Source organism: Muntiacus reevesi, chromosome 1 (genome assembly GCF_963930625.1).
Source record: "Muntiacus reevesi chromosome 1, mMunRee1.1, whole genome shotgun sequence".
Lineage (NCBI taxonomy): Eukaryota > Metazoa > Chordata > Mammalia > Artiodactyla > Cervidae > Muntiacus > Muntiacus reevesi.
In genome coordinates, this window is record NC_089249.1 from 8,642,121 (window position 1) to 8,663,076 (window position 20,956).

At 39.4% G+C, this 20,956-nt stretch overlaps 1 pseudogene; it reads right to left on the bottom strand.

Annotated features, from left to right (window-relative positions):
• Window positions 1–20,956, bottom strand: part of LOC136159108 (17S U2 SnRNP complex component HTATSF1 pseudogene) — a 210,718-nt pseudogene that overhangs the window by 92,089 nt on the left and 97,673 nt on the right.

Genomic DNA, 20,956 nt, shown 5'->3' on the forward strand with positions numbered 1-20,956 from the left:
TTTTCCTACAGACCTTTGATCATATTTTGAATCCAAAGTTATTGGGAATACTAAAGATAAAAATTGTCAATGTCTTCCTTCTAATTATTTAGGATTCCTGTCTTAATTGGAACTTTTCAGAAGGATATTCTGATGCCATGACACAAACAAACAAAAACCATATGCAATCGATCACACCAAACTCTAGGAAGTTGTTATTTATTTGGAATGCTATATAAGCCAACCTCTTAGAAATATTCCATTATCTTGTGGAAGTTTCTCTCCTGGATACCAAGCTAGAACACAGAAGAGCTAGTCATTAACACTAATGACCACAGCAAACCATGATAGACACCAAAGCTATAAAGACAAAGCGTCAGGCCATGTAGTAGAGATCCACACAGAAAGGCAACAAACCATTTTCATCTCGTTGCCCTTGATAAATCGAAGACTCTTCTAGGTGCAAGTGACAAAAATCTGACCTTAAACTATCTTAAGCAGAACAGGAGTTTCATTGACTCATCCAAACATTCTCTGTGAATCTCAATAGAAAGGAAACTTCTTTCCAATTTAAACTTTTGTATCATCATTTAGGATTTTTTTTGAAACAGTAGACAGTTTAAAGGCTTCCTGCTTGGTTGCCAAATAGCACCGCGTGATGAATCTTATAGCACCCAAAATTACCATCAGCAGCAACCCAGCCGCTCACATCTGCTTGTGGAGTTACCTTTATAATCAATCAGGTGATTGAAAAGGTCTTTGTGATGCAGAAGGGAATAAGTCACCTGTGTTTTTCAATTTACTCTAATTTGTACACAAAATATAATTTGCTACACTGCAGGTCTCTTGCTCAAAAAGATTCAAAACAACAAAAGCAAAAATATTCACTACTATTCTGAGAGTGAGATAAGTGATAGGAAATCTAGCTGTGATCAGCTGGGAATTACATTAAATCTAAACCATACATAGAAACAAAGATTTTTAGTGGAGGGAAAGACCTAAAAAATGTATCACAGTAACCTCCCATTTCATAGGTAAAGAAATGAGGTCAATGGCCAGTTGCATGCATTGATTTTCATTTCCTCCGCAATCCCAATTTGACTAAATGAAATGTATAAACCAATGGGCAAAAGAGAACAGCAGAGGACATACATAGCAGACAGGAGGTCACAGGGGAGTAGATGAGTGGCGGTCACACTAAGCAGTCAGAGAAACCTGGAAACTGAGTGGCTCTAGACAGACAATCCAATGGCAAGAAAACCTACTTCTGCCTCTAAACTGCAGAGAGGAGTGGGAACTGGTGACACCAGGTACCTCTGAATGGTTGAAGGATGAAAATAAAGATCCAGAGAACTGGTTGAAAGTCAGGAAAAGGAGCCAGTAAATCTTAGGTCACCTTCCCAAATCTACTTAGCCAAGAGACTGTTCATCCATTTTGGCAAAAAGAGGGAGAGTTTTCATCTAGACACTGAACCAGAGAAGTTCCATGCTAGGGCAACGGAGGGAGGGAAGGATGAGACACAATGGGGGAATTATACTGAATTAATAATGATTTTGATGACGACAGGTGTGTGTGTGTGTGTGTACTAAGTCATGTCAAACTCTTTGCGAGGGCAACGGAGGGAGGGAAGAATGACACAATGGGGGAATTATACTGAATTAATAATGATTTTGATGGCGACAGGTGTGTGTGTGTGTGTGTGTGTGTGTGTGGCGACAGGTGTGTGTGTGTGTGTGTGTGTGTGTGTGTGTGTACTAAGCCAAGTCAAACTCTTTGCGACCCCATGGATTGTAGCCCACCAGGCTCCTCTGTCCATGGAACTCTCCAGGCAAGAATAATGGAGTGGGTTGCTATTTAACATTCATGATGTTTAAAGGGCTTCCCAGGCGGCTCAGTGGTGAAGAATCCACCTGCCAATGCAGGATATGGAGGAGATATGGGTTCGATCCCTGGGTCAGTTAGATCCCCTGGAGGAGGAAATGGCAACCCACTCCAATATTCTTGCCTAAGAAATCTCATGGACAGAGGAGTCTGGAGGGCTACAGTACATGGGATCCAAAGAGTCAGACACAACTAGGCACGCATGCACACACACATGATGTTTAAAACACTGTAGGCACTTTATAGGCCTTGATTCATCTAATCCTAAAAACTACATGTCTCCCCCACTTTTCAAAAGTTCAATTTACACCACTTCAATTTTATTAAAGACCTAAATTAGTATTGTTTTCATTAACTGAAAGAACTCAAAGAGAATTTTCACTTTTACCAAAAAAAAGACAAAGTGCAGAAATAATGTTTATCTGCCTCAAACCGCTTGGGGTGAACCACCACAGAGGCCACTGGCACTCGGGGCAGTGAGCCTGGCACCGCCGAGCTCCTCCCCAGGCGCCACACTCAGCATCTCAGTACAAGCCACCAGCGCTTTGAGCTGTGTCTGCGAGCCTCTGTGCTTCATCTCCATTTATTCTGTGTGCTCAGCGGCAAGATGTTTTCCTAAGGTATTGATAGTTGCTTCTTCTCTTTATAGTGTCTCAGCTTATGAAAGGTTTCATAAGAACACTCTACTTTTGGATAGCAGGGGAAACCTATATTCTATAAAATAGGTATTACTAGGGCCCTTATTTTACAGATGATAAAACAGGTTTTAAAATTTTAAAGAACCACAGAGAAAAGACCTATAGGTCCTGCCAGATCCAAGTCACCCATCAGCCTGATCCACCAAGCACCCGAAGCTTTTATTCAGCTTCTTAGAATGTTACAGTTGCTTAAGAACAGACAGCCAAGGACACCATGTATTTGAGGAAAGTCTCTAATGTGGAAAAGAGGAACCAAAGAAAACTGGAAAATGGAATTCAGAAAAATAAAAAAGAAAGTAAAATGTCTTCAGAGAAACAGGAAAAAATACTGATCCAAGAAACAAGTACAGAATGTTATTTTTTAAAGAATTTTTTTAATTTAACATCCTAAATAGAAAAATCAGAAGTTGAAATTAGAAAATACGTAAGAAAACTATATATATAATCAATCTATGATTCAAGTATCTTATTAATAGGTGTTTTACAAAAAAAAAAAAAAAAAAAAAAAAAAACAGAGAAAAGGGAGGGGAGAAAATTACCAAAGAAATGATACAAGAAAATTTCTCAGAAATGAAAAAAGTGAAAGGCGTATTGTGTGTCCAACACAATGAACAACAAAAACAGCTCTACAGTACACTATTAATTTCAGAATATCAGAGATAAAGAGAAGTTCCAAAAAACTTTGAAGAGGACAAAGAAAACATGTACAAAGAATCAGAAATCAGAACAACATTAGATTTCTCAAGAGGAACCCTAGAAGTTAGTAGACTAGGGAGAAATATCTTCATAATTCTTAGGGGAAAAGATTTCTAAACCAGCTTTGGCTAACTCTCCAATCTATCCTGCTCTACCCTGCCTTACCCAATCTAACTTGCAATCCAGAAGCAATTTAGCAAATTCCCAGGGGCCTGTGGGCTGGCCTGCACTGTGCCTGGCTGAGGTGGCAGCCAAGGCTAACACTATAATCCCACCATAGCTGCTGTCACCATTCCAGGACTCCAACTTTTCCGTGGCTCCCTCTATGGCAATTTTTATCATTTGTTGCAGACCCAGACTATTCCACCTTTATGATGGGTTTCCAAAATCTGGTCTGTTGAAGCTAGTAAATTAATTCTGTATTTGTTTTCTTTTGGCTTCTGTAACAATCACCACTAATTTAATGGTATATAATAATACAGGTTTATTATCCCACCATTCTGTAGGTCGGAAGGCTGGGCAGACTAGACTGATTTCTCTGCTACTAGCCTCAGAAGCTGTACTCAAGGTATAGTCTAACCTGACTCTCCCCTGGTGGCTCTGCGGGACAAGCTGCTACCAGACACACTCCCGTTGTGGGCAGAATTCAGCTCCCTGTGGAGGTGGTGTCAAGGTTTCTCTTACAGACTGTCAGCCAGAAGCCCCTCTCGGCTCCTAGAGGTCTCCCTTCACTCTGTGCACACAGCCTTCTGCATCTCAAGGCCTGAAATGGCACATCAAGTCCTTCTTACACTCGGAATCTCACTGGCTTCTCCTGCTGCATCTCCAGCCCAAGAAAGTTCTCTGCTTTTAAGGGCTCTTGTGATTAGATTGGGCCTATCCGGATAGTCCAGGATGAACAACTATTTTAAGGTGTGTAACCTTAAATACACCTGCAAAATCCCTTTTGCCATGTTATATGACATATTCACAGGATCCAGGATTGGAACACAGATCTTGGAGGAACCATTCTGCCTACCACAGTTTGTACAGAAAATAAAGTCAGTCTATTATGTGGGTGTGCATGCTAAGTCACTTCAGTTGTGTCCGACTCTGCGACCCTATGGACTATAGCCTGGCAGGCTCCTCTGTCCATGGGATTCTCCAGGCAAGCATACTGGAGTGGGTTGCCATTTCCTTCTCTAAGGGATCTTCCCAACCCACATCTCTTATGTCTCTCACATTGGTAGGCAGGTTCTTTACCACTACCGCCACCTGGGAAGCCCCAGTTTATTACAGCAACAGATAAATCTATTTTCCTCCCTGACCCTTCACTGGAATAGGAATATTTGTACTTACATATGTATCTGTTAGCACCTGCAATGACTAATTTGAGTCATTGAGCAACAAAATTTGAGTGCTTACTATGTAAAAACATTGTGGTAAGCCTAGGGAATTAAAAAGTGATGAAACAGAGTCCACTCTCAAGATGCTCACAGTACAGCAGATGAGATAGAAAATGATCCTCCTCAGAAATGCAGGGGGACTTTATTAGAGATGACCCACCTGTTACCTGATAAGACTCGGATCAGAACCTAAGTCATCCAGATCCAGTAAGAAAGTCTAGTACCTATTTCACTGTGGTGCACCATCTCTACTTCTCAAGTTTTCTGTTCAATTTATTTAGCTCTTTGCCTCATTTTTATAATGCATGTGATACAATTATGGATTTATGGAACACCCGAAAGACACCAATTGATTTTTACTTTTTGCCTTTGAGTTTACTGCACAAGAAAGGAGCAAAATTATACCCATACTCAGACATTACTGCTTTGTTGATTTTTCCCAAAATGAATAATTTTTTGTTGTTCTACCACAGCCATTAAAAGAAACAGAAGATCTGATCTGTGGAAACATTGTGATTGTTGCAGGGAAGCCTCCTGGAGGACATGCGGGCTATTGGTATTCTCTCCTCAAACTGAAAGCGGTCTCTGGAGATCCATGAGAGACACAGAATAACAACAAAGACTGGAAAACAAATCGATGGAATCAGAGATGGCTGCAGACCCGTGAATAGCTTTTCACGCTGTTGCCGTTTCAGTTCAAATTACACTTCAGTTTTGCAAATTGATGGAAAAAAAAATTAGTTTTATTTCAGTGTGTTTAACTTTTCAGTTAAAGACCAAAGAGCAGGTTTCTACACTCAAAATGGATCCTTTTGGTTGCTTTGTTAAAAATCACAAAGCTCCTTTCCCCCCAAAAGAGGCCCATTCATTACACTGCAATGCTAGGAGCGAACTGAAAGGAGAATGTGTGACTGTATGAAGGTTTTAATATTTTCATAAAGATCCTCTCTTTGGCTCCTCAAGCATTTGCCTTTCATTTTGTTTTATTGAATTAGGCTGCAAAGCACTTGAGCATGAAGCTCTTTGTCATCTCTAACCAGGCTTACACTGATTCCACGTATCCATATGCCTCGTCTTGGTATATTAATATACACATCTATTCCACTGAAAAAGAGAACTCTCTAATTTATTATGTAAAAGGATAAGCCACTTCCATAGCCTATTTGCATGCAGGTATGCTAAGAAGCAGATTTGTTTTCTCAGACTTAGAGCTGACTCCTTTAGTGGCATTAAACCAAGGGAAAAATGAAATTATATTTTGATTTTTATGGTGGATTATGCTACAACCATGACAAAAGCAGGCTGAAATTTGGGCTTTATATTTCTTTAAATATAAGCAAATTTTAGCACAAAGAACTCTAAACTAATATAAACAAAACTCTTCACACAGACACACACACATACACACAACCTCAAAAATGCAAACCACACTATTAATTCACCACCTGCCACTCATTTGGGTCACTTTATCCTTAGCCCAAGCAGAGGATTTCCTGGGATGGTAAAGGGATTTATACAAGTGACCAAAAATGTGGTTTCCTCATAAATATTACTCTTACAAATATTAATAAGGGAAATGTATAAAATGAGCAATAAAGCAATCAAGAATTTCAGAGTCTGAAGACCTTAGTTACTGTTTATAAGGCAAAAGCAAAATAATATTTTCTGAAGGCCCTCTCCTTAGTCACAGAAAGTTTTCAGATGCATTTATAAGCTTCTCTTTCACCTTATTCTGATTCAGAAGCATCTTTTCTAAGAAGAATGTGTACCTGGCTTGTCTATTCTACAAAATCTATTGAGTGCCTCCTCTGTGCCAGGCACTATTCTGGGTGCTGGTGTATAGTAATGAGCCAGTCAGATGCGTTCGCTGTTGTTGTGGAAAATGAACAGCAAACACATGAATATATTAACATTAGAAAACTTCAAAAGCAGTGAAGGCTTTGAAGAAAATTCAATATGACAATGTGAAGCCAGTGGCTAATGGAGCACCGGCAGATGTGGGAAAGAGTAGAGACCAAAGCTGAGATCTAAATGACAAGAGTCAATCACATAGAATCTGGGTAAGAGTCATCCAGGTGGGGGCAGCAGCAAGTGCCAAGGCCTGGGCTGGTTCACTGCAGCTGGAACAGGAAGACAATCCATCCTCCATTCACTGAGCCTCTGTTCAGTGGGGCCCAGGAATATAGAAGTAAAAACTTCCATTTCTGTTCTCAAAAGGCTCAGTCTAGTGGAAAAGACAGACAAAAAATTTGAACATAACACAGTAGGTGCTATGATGGCAGTATGCACATGGAATATAAGACACAAGAGTACAGATCAGGTAGGTCATGAAACCAGTCATAAATTAGGTGCCAGCCAATGTCGGATTTTCACACTGGATTAACCATTAATTAACGTACACCTTGGCAGGTGAAAGTTATTCATATTTTCATGCACTCAGTATATCAGTCAACAAATGCTGAGTATAATACTCCAGGACTACCTTAGGTGTGAAAGTAAAAGTGTTAGACACTCAGTTGGGTCCAACTCTTTGCGACCCCATAGACTGTAGCCCTCCATGGGACTCTCCAGGCAAGGAAAGTGGGTATGCTTCTCCAGGGTATCTTCCTGACTTAAGGATCAAACCTGGTCTCCTACATTACAAGCAGACTCTTTACCATCTGAGCCATCAGGGAAGCCCGTATTAGGTATAGGGGACTTTACAGCAGCTCAGGTGCTTTCTCTTGCTAAGAATAGAAACTTGTGTGTGTTAGTCGGTCAGTCATGTCCGACTCTCTGTGACCCCTTGGACTGTAGCTCACCAGGCTCCTCTGTCCATGGAACTCTCCAGGCAAGAATACTGGAGGGGGTTGCCATTTCCTACTCCAGAGGATCCTCCTGACCCAGGAATCAAACCTGGGTCTCCTGTATTGCAGGCAGATTCTTTACCATCTGAGCTGAAAGTCAACTTGGAAATCTCAAAACAGGAACTTCCCTGGTGGCTCAGTGGTAAAGAATTTTCTTGCCATGTAGGAGACACAGGTTTGATTCCTGATCCTGGAAGATCCCACATACCGAGGAGCAACTAAACCCGTGGGCCACAGCTATTGAGCTTCTGCTCTAGAGCCCAAGAGCCGCAGCTACTGAGCCCATGTGCTCTAGAGCCTGTGCTCCACGCAGGTGAAGCCGCCACAGTGAGAAGCCCACACATAGCGAGAGCAGCCCCGGGCTCTGGAAGCAGAGGAAGAACCTACACAGCAAATAAGATTATATTTTTCTAAATATCAAAATGGCTTAAACAAAAGAGGAACTTCTTTGATTTGCCTAACTGACAAGTCCAGGAGTTTGACTTCAAGTACAGGCTAGTCCAAAGGTTCAAACAATAAAGCTAAGTCCATCCAACCTCAGAAGTACAAAACTGTAGGCCTTCAATTATGGATAACTTACATTTTGCACATCATTAAAATTTTCCTGTTCTTTGCAATGGTATTCTGTCTTTCAGTTTGATATCTTTAATTAGCCCTATATCTTAAAGATGCTGTGGTCCAACATTTGGTATTTGATGTTCCTATGGGTCTTTGTTGCTGACAACAATGTTGCCATCTCTATGTCTGGTTTATAGTCAAACACATATATGTCCCTACTTGCTTTTCTTTTTAATGGAAATTTGATGAGGAAAGTTTTCAGATTTTCTAAAACATTCATCATAAAATAACTCTCTGTCCCAGAATCATGCTCAAAACCCTTAAGTCATTTTGAGATAGGTTGGCTGGAGTATGAGTTTTGTTCATACGTATATTTGTTGAATATAAAAATCAATAACATCACCACTCTGCACATTTATCTAATATAATAATCAATACCAATACCTTTCCTGATATTTACTTAATGTAATAATCAATAACAATACTGTTTGTTTATTTGATGACACTGATCAAGGAAGAAGACCAAATCTATGTGCTTTACACACCCTACGTACATTCAGACTGGGCCACTCACTGCTCACGTCTCCCTTCTACTTCACACCATCCAGACCTAAAGAGACAGCATCCTTCTTCTCTTGGCTATGGAAGGCACTGGGCAATAAATTATCATATTTTTGTGAGGCAGTCAGCATTGATGGATCCCCTCTCTACATTATTCTTGGTAATGTGAAGGAAACAAAGAAATAGAACATGATTTACCCCTATATTTGTTAGTGTAATACTAGCTACTGTAAAAGATAAATTCCAAGATAACAGTAGCTTAATAAATGATAAACAGATAAGTTAGTTGCCTATCATCTGACAGTATAGTATGGCTATTTCTGGTTGCTCAAACGTTTCCATATAATACTTGGGGACCTATGCTTCTTCCATATTACCTTCTCCTAGAATCCTACAATCCTCTGCATTCAGATAGCATCCATGGAAAGAGCATGGAAGCCCACTTGAAGTAGCTCTCATCACTTCTTCCTGATCCCTTTGGCTTGACCTCAGTCTGCATATACCAGGCAAGCTGAGGATACAATCTGGCAATATGACCAAAAAGGAAATGAATTTGTTAAACAGCCAATCTCTGCCACCATCCCATCCTTAAGTTGCCTATAATTCAAAGAGGAAGACGAGATGAGACAAATGAAGTATTATACATCTGTAAAAAGGGAGAAATATTAAAGACTGTAATAGTCAGAATACTAGAGACTTTTCTAAGGAGAAACTAAAAACGAGTAGAATTTGAGGATAAACCTGAAAAGCCATCCCAAGAAATAAAACACTACAGTATAAGTAAAATCAGAAGTAGAGACAGGCATGCATCTGGCAGAGGAGTATAAAGGACTGATCTGACAACTGTACAGAGTCTATGCCAGAAGGTAGAAAACAACACACCCGGCTAAGGAGACTTGTATGAAACTACCCTGGCTAGGACCACTGATCGTGCCACCTTAAACATACGTTTGCACTGCATTATGTGTGTTGCACTGCATCAGAATTCCTATAATATAGCCAAAGAGCCCAGTGTTCTTTACCCTCTTTTTCTTAGTAATCTCTAAATCTCAGCTGACATTTCCAGTTTGAGTAGAAAATGTTGATATTACCTAGAGGGTGTGTGTGTGTTAAATTGCTTCAGCCGTGTCTGACTCTTTGCAATCCTATGGACTGTAGCCTGCCAGGCTCCTCTGTCCATGGGGATTCTCCAGGTGAGAATACTGGAGTGGATTGCCATGCCTCCTCCAGGGGATCTTTTCCCACCCAGAGACTGAACGCATTTCTCCTGAGGCTCCTGCATTGCAGGCAGATTCTTTACCACTGAGCCACCAGGGAAGCCCAGCTACCCTTCACTAATTTTGAGTTTCTCAAAGAACAAAGAAAAAACAAATAGCAAATTCTAAGAGATAATGATTAACCTAAATAACCATCTCACTTGTGAATTAAACTACCAGTCTTTGTAATACAACAAAGTTAAGAAGTCGTTGAGAACCAGACGCTCCAGCTGAGGACACGTAGGAGTAGATAATTAAATTCTTGACCATGGACATAGAGTTACAGCAAAATTAAAGTAGCAATTAAATGCCAGTAGCTCTCTCTTTGGATTAACCACTAAATACCCACAGCATTAGGGAGACCAGGGCTTTAATCAAATACTTCCTACAAAAGAGGAAGTTTCTAAAGGTTAATTCACATGTGGTCCCAATAGAAGTCCTTATGGGCATATGTTTTTGAATCTTTTAGGGAAGACTCTCTGGATGCCAGGGAACACACCTCTGCCTCAACTTGTTCTGATGCCTGCTCCAATATTTCAATGTGCTGCATCACTCACCTTGCTAAACTGAAAACTATATCTTCAACTCCATCATGCTTTGTACTCCATGATACAGTACACAAATCAGGACTGTCCTGTCCCTTTGTGGAAATTTTAGGGCAGTGGTGATTTACCTTTGAGGAATTTTGAATTTTTAAAATCCAAAGGAAGCTATGGCTCATGTCTGCTCCCCAGAAAAATTCACATAAGCATAGAAAGGATTTTAATTTTATGTGAGGGAGGCATTCCAAAGAAGCTCTTATAATTTTAAGACCCCGTTTTTCCACTCTCCGACATAAATCACAGCAGGATCCTCTATGACCCACCTCCCAGAATATTGGAAATAAAAGCAAAAATAAACAAATGGGACCTAATGAAATTTAAAAGCTTTTGCACAACAATGGAAACTATAAGCAAGGTGAAAAGACAGCCTTCAGAATGGGAGAAAATAATAGCAAATGAAGAAACAGACAAAGGATTAATCTCAAAAATATACAAGCAACTCCTACAGCTCAATTCCAGAAAAATAAATGACCCAATCAAAAAATGGGCCAAAGATCTAAACAGACATTTCTCCAAAGAAGACATACAGATGGCTAACAAACACATGAAAAGATGCTCAACATCACTCATTATCAGAGAAATGAAAATCAAAACCACAATGAGGTACCATTACACGCCAGTCAGGATGGCTACTATCCAAAAGTCTACAAGCAATAAATGCTGGAGAGGGTGTGGAGAAAAGGGAACCCTCTTACACTGTTGGTGGGAATGCAAACTGGTACAGTCACTATGGAGAACAGTGTGGAGATTCCTTTAAAAACTGGAAATAGAACTGCCATATGATCCAGCAATCCCACTCCTGGGCATATACACCAAGGAAACCAGATCTGAAAGAGACACGTGCACCCCAATGTTCATCGCAGCACTGTTTATAATAGCCAGGACCTGGAAGCAACCTAGATGCCCATCAGCAGACGAATGGATAAGGAAGCTGTGGTACATATACGCCATGGAATATTACTCAGCCATTAAAAAGAATTCATTTGAATCAGTTCTAATGAGATGGATGAAACTGGAGCCCATTATACAGAGTGAAGTAAGCCAGAAAGATAAACACCAATACAGTATACTAACGCATATATATGGAATTTAAAAAGATGGTAATGATAACCCTATATGCAAAACAGAAAAAGAGACACAGATGTATAGAACAGACTTTTAAGACTCTGTGGGAGAAGGTGAGGGTGGGATGTTCAGAGAGAACAGCATTGAAACAAGTATACTATCAAGGGTGAAACAGATCACCAGTCCAGGTTGGATGCATGAGATGGGTGCTCAGGGCTGGTGCACTGGGAAGACCCAGAAGGATGGGATAGGGAGGGAGGCAGGAAGGGGGATAGGGATGGGGAACACATGTAAATCCATGGCTGATTCATATCAGTGTATGGCAAAAACCACTACAATACTGTAAACTAATTAGCCTCCAATGAAAAAAAATAAATGGGAAAAAAAATAGACCCCGTTTTTCAGCAATAATTTCCCATAGGAATGCCATAGACTTCTATGGGGCAGGACAGCACACTAGTAAAGCCTGTTTCCTATACCAACTCAAGTTTCCCCATTTTATAGATGAGAAAAATGATGCACAGAGACATTAGGCAACTTATCATGTTCCACCTCCAGGAAGTAGCAGAGCAGGAGGAAGTGACCAAGCAGTCTACCTCCAAAGACTTTGTCCACACATATAACCACAGTGAGATACTGTCCCCACTTGTCTGTTCTAATGATACATTTTTTTTATTTTTAAAAGAATAGAGACTGCTCTATCCACATTTCTGATGGAAACAGAAACCCTAAAGGGGTTGGGTGTTGCACGTTACCAGTGCTCCATCTCCCGCCCATGCATTTCGGTCAAGTTATCAATGAGGGATACCTTCACACAACCTTAGGATGAATTCCTTATTTTCAAAGAGTCAGGCATATGTGGTACCGAATCGTGTGCCTCCTCTCTCCTAGGCTCAAGCCAGGCCACTTGGTTTCTTCTAAAGCTAATTACTGAACCATCTATAATGGAGTTCCCATATTTCTTTATTTTTAACTTCCCTGACTTTCAGGCCACACATCAAGACAAAGCCCTCCTGGACGTAGTATCATTTTACATTCTCCAGACACCATCCCAGGAATAGCAGTATTCTTCTCTTAATTTGCCTCAGCTCTGGAGTCCCTGGGCTCCCCTTGTGGCTCGGCTGGTAAAGAATCCGCCTACAATGCGGGAGGATCTAGGTTCAATCCCTGGGTTGGGAAGGTCCCCTGGAGAAGGGAAAGGCTACCCACTCCAAGATCCCGGCCTGGAGAATTCCATAGACTGTATAGTCTGTGGGGTCACAAAGAGTTGGACATGACTGAGAGACTTTCACTTTCACTAGAGTCCCTGAGGTTTGTAGTTAGCCATACCACTGGTCAGGGAAAGACTATAATAAAAGCTCATTCAGTCCAAGTTAATAAAATCTTCTTTAGTTTTCAGTTTTAATCTCCTCATCTTGGCTTTATCTAGGCTAAAACTCAGGGTGATATCTAATTAAATTTGGAGAATTAAATATTTTAATTGATTTACTTATTTTCTATAATCTTAAGCAATCTAATGCCCCACACTTGATTAGGCCAATTTTGTTAAATTTGCAATAAACTCAAACATTATTTAGCATTTTCTAAATTTAATCCAAATGCATATGTTCTAATTATTAAGTTTATGAAGAGTTCCTTCTCACCACTTCTCCAAAAAGGCATTATGACTGGTAGGGGCCTTTATATAAATCCAGACTGGATATCTAGCTTTAACTACAAGTGGAGGCTTAAGGTCATTTTCTTTCCACGTTATCTCTGTCAGGACTTCTCAGTCTTCTCCAAGTAAACATGTGTCATAAGTAAAAACACTATTCTCACTATTTTGTTGTGATTCATATCATGTGTCTCACTGATTCACGTCTGACTCTGTGACACCATGGACTCAGCACACCAGGCTTCCCTGTCCTTCACTATCTTCCGAGTTTGCTCTAACTCGTGTCCATGGAGTCAGTGATGCCATCCAACCATCTCATGCTCTGCTACCCCCTTCTCTTCTTGCCTTCAATCTTTCCCAGCATCAGGGTCTTTTCCAATGAGTTGGCTCTTCCTATCAGGTTGCCAAAGTACTGGAGCTTCAGCATCAGCATCTGTCCTTCCAATAAATATTCAGGGTTGATTCCTTTAGGAAATTTAGTTCAACATAAAGACCATGTCAAATTTCTATCAACTTGCATTCAAGCTATTCCAAATAAACATGGATATCTAGTAACAAAAAAAAAAAAAAAAGAAATAGTTTTTGTTATACATGTTGCAAATGCAACTATAATATATTGATAGATTCCTAAACAAGTTCTATCACCTTCCAGATAGAAAATTTCGTGTTCCCACTGGTGTCAAAGACTGTCAAAGCAACTCTGTGGCTTAATTCCATATTTTTTCTACCTATAATATTGAGTGTGGGACCTGAACTTAGAAATTATTTAAGTGGTGTAAAAATTTGTAGTCAAGAAATTGACCTATAAACTAGTCTAGAATCACTGAAAAACATAGGTCCCTAGCAAAGATGGGGTAAAATACCCTATAGAGGTGCCTCCTCAACTCAAAGCTCAAATAAGACAACCAAGAGACAACTCCAACTGAAGACAAGTTCATAACACAAAACTGTGAAACACATGGACACTCATAGCGCTTAGAGAGAAAGCAAACACAATAAATGGGGGAATTTACAGCTGAAAGAATTCAGGCAATAGAATAATCTAAAATAAAGTCTTTTTTTTTTAATGGCACATTATTTAATGTGCCATGGTCTGGTTAACCATCGACCAAAAAATACATTAATAAAATTAAGTCTTTAAAAATGAAGTATGTTAATAATGTTCTATAAGATAAAGGAAGGAAAAAGTATCGACAAGACAAAACCAAAATGCTTTTAAAAAGAACAGGCAGATTAAGAAAGGAAAAAAATTTTCTAGAAATGAAAACCATAGTCATTGTCAATTGATGGCTTAAACAAAAGACTAAACAAAACTGAAAAAGAAATTACTGAGCTAGAAGGCAAAGAACTAAGGCACCCAGAACATGAAAAAATTTAAGATACACAAAAGAGAGAACAAGAAGTTTTAATATACCTATTATAAGGATTTCAGAAAGAAGTAAAAGGTTATGGGAAAGAAGCAATACTGAAAGGGATAATAGTGAAGATGTTTCTAGAAAAGAAAAAAGGCATGAATCATTAGATTTTAAAGAACATAGTGAGTTCTTGGCAGAATTTTTTTTGGGGGGGGGGCCATGCTGTGCAGCTTGTGGGATTAGTTCCCCAACCAGCGGCTGCATTAGGGCCCTTGGCAGTGAGAGAGCAGAGTCCTAAGCACTGCACCACCAGAAACTCCCTTTGCAGAATTTCTTTAAAATCACAAATCATGGTGAAACTTTAGAGAATCTAAAATAGAGATAATAAAGCTAGCTGGAAGAAATGACTGTTTACCTTCAAATAAACAACAATCACACTGACAACAGGCTTGTCATCACGAAAATAGGTTCCAGAAATCAAAGGAGAAACATACTCAGTGTTCTGAGTAAAGTAACTATCAACCTTGAATCATCTGCCCAGTGAAACTAACATTCAAAAGAGTGACAATAAAATAAAGGCATTTTCAGACATACAAAGAATAAAGGAGTTCGCTACTTATAGACCACTAAAAACTAAACCTGAGCAAAAAGCAAAGATAGAATTACAACGGAATATAAGAAACAATGGTTTAAAAAAAGAACTTGGTTTTCATTTGCATATCTAAATAAATATAGACTCTATAAATAATAATAAAGTAACTAATTTGAGGGATGATCTCAAACCACAGTGGAGCTAAAATATGAGACTAACAATAATAATGGAAGATAGGATGGGTTCAGAGGAAAACTAAAACATTCTAAGGTTCTTGCTTTTTATTCCTCAGGAAAACGAACGGGGAAAATGAACCAAACAGCACAAGAGAGAAAGGATTATGCCATAGTTGTGTTTGGGTTATGAGTGGGGAAAAGATAATTAAGATTTTCTTTTCATAAAGTTTCCAAGAATACGATTTCATCCTTCTCAAATGAGATTAATATAAATCACTTTAAAGGTGTTTTTCAAATACTCTTTCCTTGCATTAGAAGTAGCTACCATTTTTCTAGAAATTCAAAGACAATGACTTTGATCCAGAAATAAGAAAAGTTACTTGTTTGTGACCCAGTTCATGAAGAATTAATTTTGACATTCAGTTTCCAACATTAATATTTGTTTCTTTGAGTTTCTATGAGCTCTAAAATCCCCATCAAAGTAGATAAATTATCTCCATAATTCCACATACTTTACAAATTAAAAATAAAAATATTTTCCACAAGAACTGAAAGTCCTAAAAACTCCTCAGAAATAATATCTTTTATATTCTCCAAAAAAAAATTCTCAAGTATCCCTTTCATTCTTCCTGGGAGAAAATCCATAGACAATTGATGTTAACTATAATTTATGAATAAATAATTATCAGGCTCCATGCTGCCTTATCACCAAGGAATCCACCTGGAAAGTCAACTGCCGAGTCTACATTCATTTGAGGGAAAAAAAAAGCCCATCTATAAAATTACATTTTAGGGCTTTATTGCACTAACTAGCCACTGTCGCCACAAAGAATCATTTTTACTTGAACACAAGTGCTAAAAACTTAACTTCGCTTTTTTATTTAGTGCTTTTGAGAGACTAAATTGCAACTCACAAAGACAGTTATTAAGGTCTGAATGGAAAATTATTTAGATTAAATATCATGTTCACATTCAAGAATCACTGTAATTGGTCCATTAAACAGAAGCATTGTAATGGGGTCTATATCTTTATTTGCTCCATTACTTAAAGCTAAATAGCAGTTATTATATATATTACAGTGGTTAAAGATTCTACTGTTTACATTGTTGATGTTGAAATTTAGCTTTTTATCAACTCATTGGCAATTTCCTCTATTTATTTATTTATTAAACAATAGATGATAGATTAGCTGAATTCTCTGCCTTTATATCAAGTTTTTTAAAACAAAGAATACAATCAAGAAGGTATTTATATAAGTCAAAATATAATGGCTATTAGCAATAACAAACATGTCCAAAATCCCAACAAAAACAAGGGTTTATTTCTTCTTTGTACTATATATCCATTGCTGGTTGGCCATGGATCTGCTCCATGTCAACTTCACTGTAGGACCTGAAAACTCCCCAAAGCAACACAGATCTTCATAGAGGAGAGGAAAAAAAAAAAAAAAGATAAGGCAAACTGTGAGATGGTTACATGAGCTTCTATTAGAAGTGCCTCACATCACCTCCACCAGAGCAAGTCACATGACTAAGCCTCCCTTAACAAGAAAAAAAACTGTGTAATCCTCCCAAAGAATGACACCACAGGAGAGGCATCAAAATATATGGTAAACAGTCATACAATATATCACAGTGACCATGCCAATATTTTCTATAAAATTGAGGAATCACTTCAATATACGATTTGCTTTCCAAGGCAAAGCTGGTCCTGTTTCTTCACTGAAGATAGAAAGTGACTCTTACTTAAGAAAATTCCAGATAAATTAAACACATTGACTTGAACCTGAAAAAAAATTTTGGTGCAAGATTACAGAATTAAATTTTCCTCTGACTTTCAACAAGGAGTAAGGGCACAAAGAATGCCCACTGTAACAGGAAGCCTTAAAGAATGTGATCATTTATGGAAAGAAATTTTTCATAGAAGTCTTCTAAGGGCATTTCACCAGAAGAAGCTTACATTTCAATTTCATTTCATATAAGGGATGAAAAATATGCTTAAGAGGCAGAAGCTAAAATTTGAAGTTTAAACTAATTTTGACAATTTAACATTGCCAAAATCAAATGCCACCTCACACACCCTTATGATTTGTACTTCAAAAATCTTAAGAGGTTTTAGACAGCTGAGTGTATTCATTTTAAGTCTTAAAAATGTTTTGGTGTTATAGACAGTATTTAAGAAATCTTCAGCCTATAGAACAAATTGTCAGTATTTGAGACTGAACTTTTTTGCTTTTATTCAAGGAAGTAAATTTTATCACAGCAGTTACTTGATGTGATTATTAGAACAAGATCACAAAGTAGAAGTCACATGAAGCCATATTCCTGGTTTATTTAAATGTCAATAATACTTTGCCGGGCTTCCCTGGTCGCTCAGACGGTAAAGAACCTGATTGCAATGTGGGAGACCTGGGTTCGATCCCTGGGTAGGGAAGATCCCCTGGAGGAGGGCATGGCAACTGACTCCAGTATACTTGCCTGGAGAAGCCCCATGGACAGAGGGGCCTGGCGGGCTACAGTCCACGGGTTCGCAAAGAGTCAGACACGACTGAGCGACTACGCACACAGCACACACAAGCAGCTCTACACGTTTGCTGACCACTGAGATCCCATCTCTTTCACCACCACGTGCCAAACCCAAAGTTACATCAACATGAACCCAGCAGAGCTTCCCAATGTTTGGATTTAGAAGAATATATAAAAACTTTTAACTATAACCACAGTAAAGATCAGTAATTAAAACAAGTTCAAATGTGGCACCCTCAAGCCCACTCAAGAAACATTAACAAGCAATTCTATTTATTCTTCTAAGAAATTTAACATCAGCCACACCAGCTTTTCCCAGAGCATATCCTATAAATTGGTAGTTCTGTAGAATTTAATTGACAGTTATGTGACATTCTATAATCAAATAAGTTTGGGAAACACTGAGTTAAACAAAAATAAAATGTTTGTTTATTGAAAAGTTCTCACAGCTATTAAAAGACCAATACACATCAAGGATCTCCAAGAAAGAAGGGTAGCATAGAGCACTTCCCAAAATTATTTGGCCACTGAATCCCTCTTTATTTTTTTGAAGACATTAATAGTAGGACCAACTGTTCCACAGGATATACTTCAAAATGTTCTGAATTAAGAGGAAGGAGAGGATGAGATGAATGGACAGGATAGCATGGAAGCATATCACTACCGTGTGTAAAACAGGCAACCAGTGGAAATTTTCTGTCTGACTCAGAGGACTCCAATCAGGGCTTCGTAACAACCTAGAGGGGTGGGAAGGGTGGGAGGTAGGAGGAAGGTTCCAGACGGAGGGCACATCTGTACATCTATGACTAATTCATGCTGCTGTATGGCAGAAATCAAACTAATATTGTAAAGCAATCATCAATCAATTAAAAATAAATAAAGATAATTTTTTTTAAGTTCTGAATTAGACTCTTTCAGATGATGTCTACATTAGACTATTATTGTAAATATTATGTAGAGTCAACGCTTTAGTCACAACATCTGTTCAAAATTATTAAATCACTCCATTTAGTCAAAAAATGACTAATTAGACAGTAATGGCCATTACACAGCTGAATCAACCATAACACTGCAGATTTCCTTTTTTCCGTCATCTTAAGACCAGATTTAAAGAACTTTTGACAATGTGATCAATTGCTTCATTATCAGGAATTTATGAATAAAAAGGAAAGGGAGAAGAACAAATTAATCAGTGAATGTTTTCATTCTCTATATATCATATTTTACCATCCTATCATACAGAACCAGCCAATGTAAACCCAGTCTCTGGAGTCCCTTCAATGACTTAGAAACAACGTAAGTAAATGACAGGAAGCAGTAGTTTTCCCAGAAAATCAATCTGGCTGGAATAGGAGTTGCTCACATTTTTGAGAAGGAGCTTGTCTTGATTTTCCTTCAAGGATCAAAGAAGTGAAGAGGACTGAGGCGCTGACCGTGAAGAACATGAGAAGAAAGCACCAGCAGCCCTCTTTGTTCAGGCTGAGGAGGAACTGATGTCAGCGACTCATCTTCTTCACCAACGGAAGGCACAGCATAAAAGGAAAAGCGACGGCACACCAGCTGTCTCCAGTTAATGGTATTTGAAATTACCAAGGCCTGCTGGCCACCAAACCCAAATACTTTCTCAATGAAGCCTACCCTGACCACTCCATTAATACTGAAAGCTGCCCCCCACCTCCATCAACCCCACCCCATCCCTGGAACTCCCACTAACCTTGTCCTACATTTTTTCTATAATTTTTGTCATAATCCAACACATGTAATTTACATATTTATGAAGCTTAAGAATTATTGTCTGTTTTCCCCACTAATTTAAGCTATACAATGACTGCACAAATACTTTTTGATTTAATGAAGTTAATTAGAGAAAAAGAGGTTCTGAGAATTTTGGTCCTAGGACGGTTCCCTTATAGGACTTCCAAAGACATTCATTCCAACAGTGCCTGCCTCTGTCTGCACATTCCCTCAGGAAGGAAAAGAAGATGGGGGAGACAGCTAGAATTCCACCCACCGAGAGCCCACTTGCCAGAGGTGCGGCCTGTGTCTGCTACTACTGTCACCATCCTGCTACTTACCCTCTTTAATTGAAAGGGATTATAAAGCCAAGAGGGCTTCCCTGGTGGCTCAGATGGTAAAGAATCTGCCTGCAATGCAAGAGACCCGGATTCTATCCCTGGGCCAGGAAGACCCCCTGGAGAAGGAAACTGCAACCCACTCCAGTGTTTTTGCCTGGAGAACTCCATGGACAGAGGAGCCTGGCTGGTTACAGTTCATGGGTCACAAAGAGTTGGACACGACTGAGTGACAAACACACACACACGTAAAGACAAGAAGAGCGGAAATCTTTCTTCAGACCCTATCCTTGAAAACTTACAAAGCATGAGAGCATAGTATGGAAGCCTCTTAACTGAAGATGCCACATTTTCACCTCAGTCTATTTCAACACAGCAGCCAGGATGATCCTTTGAAACCTAAGTCAGATCACACACTGCTCAGTTAAATGGCCCCTATTTCCCTCAAACAGGAAACAGAGTCTCCAGTACTGCATGTCTGGCCTCGCATTTCCTCTCAGACCTCATTTCCGATTGCTCTCTCCACCCCTGGTCCCCACTCTGACCTCCCTGCTGTCTTTCAAACATGATAAGCATGCTCCCACACCAGGGTCTTTGCAGCAGCTTTTCCTTCAGCCAAGAATACTCTCCTCTTAGCAGACAGTCACATGGCTCATACCATCCTTCTTCAACGTTCTGCTCAAGCACCACCTTGTCAGGGAAGCCTCCTGTGACCCTCGTATTAAATACTGACATCTTGTCCCGGTTTGTCCCAACCATGCGGCTGCCCTCTCTTACCCTGCTCCACCACCCTCTTTTTTGTCTTTTCTTTTTAAATTGAGGGTAATTGCTTTACAATGTTGTGTTGGTTTCTGTCACGTGCTTAGTCATTCAGTCGTGTCTGACTCTGTGCGACCCCGTGGACGGTAGCCCGCCAGGCTCCTCTGTCCATGGGGAGTCTCCAGGCCAGAATACTGGAGTGGGCAGCCCTTCTCTTCTCACACGTGCAGGCGGGTTCTTCACTGTCTGAGCTAGCAGGGTTTCTGCCATAGAGCACCGTGAATCAGGCAGAAG